The following is an 8810-nucleotide window of genomic DNA, read 5'->3' as shown; positions in this document are numbered from 1 at the left end:
TGGAGTAAATGAAGGTTGTGTCGTCAGCAAATAGAATTGGTTTGAGGTGTTGGGAGGCATTTGGAAGGTCATTAATGTAGATGAGAAAGAGGGGAGGGCCAAGTATGCTGCCCTGAGGAACACCAATGTTGATGGGTAGGGTGGGAGAAATTGTATTATTCACAGAAACATACTGGAGCCTGTCAGTAAGATAAGATTTGAGGTATTGCAGGGAGTGTCCTCTGACTCCATAATGATGTAATTTAAGAAGAAGGTTTTGATGGTTGACAGTGTCAAAAGCCTTACGCAGGTCCACAAATAACCCAACAGGAAACTCCTTTTTATCAAGAGCTGCGTGAATTAAGTTAATCATACTAATAAGTGCATCGTTAGTGCTTTTTTTTGGGTCTGAAGCCATATTGACAAGAGCTAAGTATATTGTGTTTGGCTAGAAAAGAGTAAAGCTGCTTGTAGATTAGTTTTAGATTAGAAAAAGAACACTGTTTTTCCCAAAAACGGTGGGTTTCTGAGGAAGAGAAAATGTATGTCTGGAAGCTGACTTTAACCGCCCAAGCTGCGCTCGCAACGGGCCGAGGTTATATAAGCTCGGCCTGCAGACTGCGTGGCCCCTCTTCCCGACAAGCAAACAGCTGCTCACTTAAAAAACGCCCACCCTCCTCCCGGGATCCTCTGCATCCTCTGTTTTCTTTTCAAAGGGACGGCCCACAGACAGGCTCAAGGGGCACTTGTTCTAGCATGCTAAGCATTTGCTGTATCTTTGGGGGTGCTCCGCCGGAACCCCCAAAGTGATAAGCCTGCAGATAGCTAAGAAATATTACCATGAATTGTAATTAGTGTAATTCAATTAATGCAACTTTCAATTACTAACTGTAGATCTAGCTATTAATTGTAATTGATTTAATACTTTATCATTATAATGATTATTCATTATAATTATTCTTTAATACTTTATTGTTATGCATTAGTCAATAATTATTTATCATTCACCCTAATTAGCTATTTGATTCATTAAAAATAATTGCTTATCATTATACTATTTGTTATTATTATTTATTATATAATAATAATAATTTATTATTTATTATATAATATTAATTTATTATTTATTAACTTATTATATATTATTAATTTATTATTTATTAATTTATTATTTACCATTATAAAATAAACAAGTCCCCAATCTGAGCACGTTTTCTTCCAACCTCAGAAAAGGATGATAAGGAGTCACTTACAATTAATGCATCAAGTTTGGAGACTTGTACACATTTCAGTGCAAGGAGCAAGGCAAATAGTTCGGTCTGAAGGGTAGAGGCACAGTTGTTTATACGGACTCCCCACTCAAAATACAAGCCATCGCCCATTGTCAGAACAACTGCACTTCCAGCTGCACCCATGGTGCGGTGTAGGGAACCATCAGTGTATATGATTTGAGAGAGAGAAAATGCTCTGTGGACAGAGCATCAATATGGCTTCAGGCGTTGAGCTTTTGTAATGACCGCTTACCCTGTCGTAATAACCGCGGCCTCTATTGTAATAACCCAATGTTCCCCAGTATTAATCCTGTTATCTTGTGATGCCAACGTGCTGACCTGTTCTGGGTCACCCTTGACCCGTGTGCTCGTGCACACATACCGGTAATGGCCTCGGCCATGACACTTCCAACAAATTTCATCACCAATTTTACGCGTCCCAGAAACCCGCTGGCTACATTCCCCAGCAACTTCTGTAGAGGCGACACTAGGAATGGGGGTAGGGGGGGAAGAGGGGTGGAGGGGAGGTGAGGAGCAAGGTGTAGGATTAATGGAGGGGGTAGGGTGGGTAACAGGAGGGGTTGGGGGGATAGGTGGGAGGGTGAAGGCAGGCCGGGGGTGGGTTGTGGAGGGGGGTTGTAAACAGGGGGTTGTAAGGGTGGGAGTTGCGAGGGAAATGTAGTTTTCCACAATTCTAATAACGCGTCGACAAGGGGTTGGGTGGTATTTGGCTGGGGTTGGTATGGGACTGCCAGGGATTGGGGTGGGCATGGGTTGGCCTGGAGGTAAGGTTGGGGAATGGGGTTGTAGGTAGGGAGGGTTTGAGGTTGGGGGTTGTAGGCAGGGAGGGGTGCTTGGGTAAGGATGGGGTATTGGGGAGGGTGCGTCTGTATACATTGTCCATTCATTGATAAAAACCATTTTCACCCCAAGACGTAACTTCAAGACCCGTCGTCGGATCAGGGTGAACTTTTAACACACGATTCGGTTTCATCCATAACTTCTAGCAAACCACAAAATGTTTCCTAACCTCAATCCTTGGTAAAAATGTTCCGTGTGACCAAACCGGAAGTACCATTTTCTGATCAGGGGAAGGAAGACACCAAGCCTTGGGGGCGTAATTTTATTGACATGATAAATAATTCTGCAGAAGTAAAACAGGCTTTTAAATAGGACTTAACAAATGTATAACATAGCCGTGGCTAACGCAAAGTACACGAAACATCTTAAATTGTACACCCGTAGTAAAACGTAATCTTATAGCCTAGTAACAAACTCTGCAGAAACCTAATGTCCTAATGTCTAGAATTAGCAGTGAGGCGAATGTAACAAATCTAATACTAAGTATAACAGGACACCAAAGTGAACAACATAACATAAGGGAAACCCTAGCTGGAGAATAATCAGGCGGCAGAAAACATAGTGACTGGGGAAGCCTGATATGTATTTGGAGAAGAAAATAACCCCAGGCCAGAGGCCGAGCCGCCAAGGAAGGAATTACCTGACAAGGTAGGGCTTACTAGTAGAATGTCTGTAAAGTCAAAGTAGTAGCTGCGGACAGCGGAACACTTGGGGACGGGCGCTGCACCCCCCCCACCCATCCCCAGTGAAACGGGAGGAAAACGTGAGGAACAACGACTGACGTAGTCAGAACCGTGAGAACTGGCAGCCAGCAGAAAGGGGGAGGAGGGTGGGCGCTTTGTGAATCTTGGACCTGGTCGGGAGAGGGAGTGAGAGCGGGACCTGACTTCCGGCGCCTTTTATGCCACCCAGGCTGGCCGCACCACGCCTGTGGGACGCGATGCGCAATTGTCTCTTCCTTCCCCCGTCAGAAACTCCACCGCCTTTCGTCAAAAGGCAGTGGGCCATTTTCTGATCAGGGGAAGGAAGACACCAAGCCTTGGGGGCGTAATTTTATTGACATGATAAATAATTCTGCAGAAGTAAAACAGGCTTTTAAATAGGACTTAACAAATGTATAACATAGCCGTGGCTAACGCAAAGTACACGAAACATCTTAAATTGTACACCCGTAGTAAAACGTAATCTTATAGCCTAGTAACAAACTCTGCAGAAACCTAATGTCCTAATGTCTAGAATTAGCAGTGAGGCGAATGTAACAAATCTAATACTAAGTATAACAGGACACCAAAGTGAACAACATAACATAAGGGAAACCCTAGCTGGAGAATAATCAGGCGGCAGAAAACATAGTGACTGGGGAAGCCTGATATGTATTTGGAGAAGAAAATAACCCCAGGCCAGAGGCCGAGCCGCCAAGGAAGGAATTACCTGACAAGGTAGGGCTTACTAGTAGAATGTCTGTAAAGTCAAAGTAGTAGCTGCGGACAGCGGAACACTTGGGGACGGGCGCTGCACCCCCACCCCGCAGGCCAGCAGGCCGGACCCCCCCCCCCCGAAGGGCGAGTGCCCGCTGGCCGCGAGGGAAACCTCAGGGAGGCAGAGCAACTACGCTACAAAACTAGGAAGGAAGGAGGACAAACTGGAGGAGCTCGCGCATCGCCTCGACTTATGCCCCCTGGCCTTGGCCCGTGGGCGACGGTCGGTGAAGGTGGGGGGCAGGGGCGGCTGTAGCAGCCGCGGCAGGGTCTGCCTCGGTGGTTCCCATGCCCTGAAGGCTTGTGACATGAGAGGGCCCCCGAGCCTGCGCGATGGGCGCCTGCAGCGTCGTCCAATCGTCGGCCGAAAAAGGTGGAGGCTGCGACGCTGTGCCACCCGCCGCTTTGCCGGCAGTGGCCTCTGGGAAGTGTGGTCGCCGTGCACATCAGAGCCGCCCGAGGAGGCCCCCGAGGGGGGGAGGCGAAGCGAAGGCCGGCTGCGTCCTCACCCCACTGCACTGTTGTCCTCACGCGACGTCGCCCGAGCCCTCTTCCGTGTTGCAGTTGCTGCGTGATCCGGCTTCTCGCCACTGCGGAAAATGAAAAAGTAAGCATCGACAGGTCTAACGGGGGGAAAACAGGCAGGGAGGCCCAGCTGCCGCACCGGCAACCGTCACATACACAAGTAGACAAAAGCAAGGTAAAGTTAAGTGTCCATAGTGATTGAGAATACCGGACATAGCCAATGCTATCGTAATAAAACCAATGTAATAAACTCTGAGCAGTTAAAATAGATTAAGAGAGTAATATTCATGTATAGATTGAACAGTAATATTCATGGTATAGTTTGGTTATAATAAGACCGTATTACTCATTGTATAGTTTGTTTATATTAAGACAGTATTAATCGTGGTATAGTATAGAAGAATTCAAACAATAATAATCTCAAAAGTAAAAACAAAATTATTTGAGTATCCCACTAGAAATGTACACTGCTTTAACACTGCAACAGTGTTATTAAGTAAATACCGGGCATAACTGGAGCTGGACTATGTAACAAATTAATCTTAGAAACTTAAATAATATAAATAACATAGCGAGGCCAAAACAATAAGAAAGGCATGAGGCGTAAGCAGTGCTAGAAACAGAGAATAAATAGCGGAGTAAATACAAGACAAACTGAAACTGAACAAGTAAATAGCTTAAGACCGTATTATAATATACTTGTATTTAAGCTGAACAAATAAAAGATATAATATACTTGTAGTTAAGCTGAACAAATAAAAGAGTAAACAGTGATAATCATGGATAATTTGGGTAGATTAATGCAGGACTATACAAGGTATAGGATGGTTAGGTTGAACAGTAATATATGCATGGTATAGTTTGGATAGATTAAAATTGTAAAGTTCAAGGGATAGATTGGTTAATTAAACAGTACTTATTCATGGAATAGATGGTCTAGAGTAAACCAATAATAGTCTCAAAAGTGAAAACAAAATTATTTGCATATCCCACGGTAATGGACACTGCCTTAACGCTGCAACAGGAATAGTAAGTAAATACAAGGCATAACTGAAAGCTGAACAAAGTAATAAAATAATTTAGGGAACTTAAATAAATGATAACATGGCGTAGCTCACCCAAACCGACAGACCGCTCTACGGCATGCGCCTACCCTGGAGGAGTAGAACAGAACAGTGAGAACGGGAGGGGAATAATATATTCTAATAATAGAATAAGACCGTAATATAATGTACTTGCATATAAGCTGAACAAATAAAAGAAACAGTGGTAATCATGGGAAGATTTGGTAGCTTAAAGCGGGATTAATCAAGGGATAGGATGGTAGGTTAAGCAGTAATGTGCATGGTATGGTTTGGATAGCGTAAAACTGTAATGTTCAAGGGATGGAATGGTTATTAAAACAGTATTAATCAAGGGAGAATGGCTAGCCTAGCAATAATATTCTCAAAAGTGAAACAAAATTAGTTGAGTATCCCACAGCAAAGGACACTGCATTAACGCTGCTAGAGGAATAGTAAGTAAATACAAGGCATAACTAAGCTGAACAATGCAATAATTAATTTAGAAACTTAAATAAAAGATAATAACATAACATAGCCCACCCAAGCGGACAGACCGCCCGACGGCATGCGCCTGCGCTGGAGGACAGGACAGGGAAACAGGAGGGAACGTGTACGTGCAGGAACAACAGGCGGCTACCGAGTGGACGAGACGTAAAGGTACAAACGGGCCGGTCTACCCCGACCAGGCCAAACGGCTGGGGCGAACATAACGTGGGACACCGGGGCCAGCAAACACCTGGGGACGAACAAACCGGGATACACCGGCCAGCCCAAACGACTGGGTACGAACAAGCCGGGATACACCGGCCATCCCAGACGACTGGGTACACACAGATCGGGCTACACCGGGCTACACCATCACCGGATGTGACTGAACATCCGTGTACGAACAAGCCGGGCTCCACCGGCCAGACAAAACGTCTGTGACGAGCAAGCAGGGCTGCGCCAGCCAGACAAACAGCTGAGACGAACAAGCTGGGCTACACCAGCCAGGCAAACGACTGGGACAAACAAGCTGAGCTACACCGACCGGACAAACAACTGGGACGAACACGCTGGGCTTCAACAGCCAGACAAACGACTGGGAAGACTGACTTTGTGAATCTTGGACCTGGTCGGGAGAGGGAGTGAGAGCGGGACCTGACTTCCGGCGCCTTTTATGCCACCCAGGCTGGCCGCACCACGCCTGTGGGACGCGATGCGCAATTGTCTCTTCCTTCCCCCGTCAGAAACTCCACCGCCTTTCGTCAAAAGGCAGTGGGCCATATATCGCCACCCTTCCTAATTGATTTCTCGAGTCCCAGTGAGGACCGTCGCCCGTTGACTAGGCGATGACAGATGACGGCGGCAGAGTCTCGCTGACAACACTACACCAATGAATGAATTTCTTTAGTCATATTATCCTCTTCTCTCATTCGTAAAATTTATATGCGGACAGATGGAAATACGCAACAGGCATCGACTACTAATCATCACTTGTGAAACAAACACTGTATACGATGTTGAACAACCTATATATGCGCACTTATAAACCACATAAAAAGGTTACGTTAATTATTAATTGATCGAACTACTAGAATAAACTTGAAAAACTGTAATTAATTTCCACTATATTTATTTGACACTCGAAGATGACTAGTAACGCAAATATAAAAAGAATTATAGTGCGACTTTCTTGTCTGTAAATGCAAATCTAATATAAATCTTAGAAAATTGATAATTACCGAATTCTTGAATCAGATATACTGAATTTATACAATTAATATATACGTGAAAGGAATTACACTGAATTTACTGTAAATAATTTAGTTTCAACTCTGTTTTTATTTATCGAGAATAATCAGTCTAGTTTACCAGCGCACAATAAATACAACACTTTACGTTAACTGAATTTCTTAAATTTTTCTTGAAAATCTTAGGCGCACTAGGAATGAATGACGTTATCGTTAATTTAACACTGGCGCGATGTTTATATCTTCAACAATTATTTTTAATTCCGGAACGCCCGATACTAACAACGGCGCTCGGACATAATTATAAGTATTATTAGTTAAACCAAATTAATGTTAAATTAATTATTTACGTTACTGTATGAACTCGATGTTTACATAGCATACACTTGTTCACCGCCGGTCGCGTTGTAGAATACTGAGAAATATACACTGATACCTGCGACGCTCACAGCTACAGAGTCGCGCTGAACCTTAAGTAAAAATTAGTAATTAATTTCCCAAAATTATAATTTAAATACTGGCGCGTAGTTGACTTGTTACTTTAACGGAATATAACACTCGCTAACTACCTAGACACGTTGATAAGTATACAAAAATTGAAAGTGCGCTCACTGTCACGAAGCCTAATCCTCAGAAAGTAGTCTCCGCACTAATTCTTAATTAACTAAGTATTTCTTTTCTCAAAATTATAAATTAAATACCGACGTGTAGTTCGCTTATCACTTGAACTGAATATACTACTCGCGAGACACTTAGACACTTGGTTGAGCGCAAACAATTACTGAGCGCTGTCACACTGGGCGCTGAGTAAAACCGCTAGAAAATTCAGAGTCCCAACGCTAATTCGCTTAAATGACCAAAATTCGACTTTTGGTCTCTCAAAGTTCGCACTCGGATCACTTTAATCGCACACTTGAATTAACACTGACGACCCGATGATCGTATGGCCAGGCACAAAACTAGAATTTATTCCGAAATTGCGATTTTCCAAGCGACTTTGAAAAATGTCATCACAAAAATTTTCCACGATTTCACTGATTTCAGTTCTTTCACTGACTTCACTTTATACACCGCACTTCACTTGAACACAGTAAACCACTCACCTTTTAGTAATCCTCTCAAAGAATTAATACTGCACAATACGAAAACAAAAATTCCCGACTTAAAACATGTAAAACAATTCTTAGAAAAAATAATAACACTTATATACGAGAATTACGTAAACAAGGGGGAACACTTAACTACCGAAGGGATACTTAACCTGAAAGGGAACTTAATATACAGGGAACTTAATTTAGTACTTAAGGAAATCTCGATTTAACCTATAACCGTCCCGTCCCGGCCCGCCCTGTCGCTTCTCCAAGCCTAGGTAACCACATCCACCTAGATCCCGACAGTACCAAATAATCCTGTCCTTCGCGGTCAACGGTTAGACTAGATAGCGGAACAACCGACGGATCTAACTGTCCGACACCACCGTTATTCCGTTGCTAGAGAATCTACTAGGCCATCCCTCAGTGAACTCTTGGTACCTTCATGGCTGTACCGTAAAAATCTAGCGATTGGGTCGCCTAACACGCCCTCGGGGATAATAATTAGCGTCCTAATATTTCCCCGCCCCGACAATTCGACACCTAGAATTGTTGCTGCGAAAACCACCACGCAGCACCCTTGTCCGTAGTTGCAGAGGGTCGAGAAAAATAATACCCTGTCCAACTACCCAAGGCGGCCTCCACACTTAACTGCCTGCTAGCGCATACACTTAAGTGACTGTAATTAAACTTACCAGCCCCGCACGACCCTAGAATCGCCTACTCTATGCGAATCGCACCACATAGGATTACCGTCGACTCTATCTCATGGGCCCCGGCTGCACCCTCACCACATAACATAACCGAA

General features: G+C 43.9%; 1 long non-coding RNA gene across 1 annotated transcript; it reads right to left on the bottom strand.

The window, feature by feature from the left end:
- Positions 1–2359: 2359 nt before the first annotated feature.
- On the bottom strand, positions 2360–6436 carry LOC138353694 (uncharacterized). Its single transcript, XR_011223272.1, has 2 exons — positions 5719–6436; positions 2360–5268 (listed from the first exon to the last, which is right to left on the bottom strand). It is a non-coding gene; the product is annotated as an uncharacterized lncRNA (long non-coding RNA).
- Between the last annotated feature and the right edge of the window lie 2374 nt (positions 6437–8810).

The sequence above is a fragment of the Procambarus clarkii genome, chromosome 59 (assembly GCF_040958095.1).
Source record: "Procambarus clarkii isolate CNS0578487 chromosome 59, FALCON_Pclarkii_2.0, whole genome shotgun sequence".
In the NCBI taxonomy this organism is placed as follows: Eukaryota; Metazoa; Arthropoda; class Malacostraca; order Decapoda; family Cambaridae; genus Procambarus; species Procambarus clarkii.
This window is presented reverse-complemented; position numbering and strand designations above follow the sequence as displayed.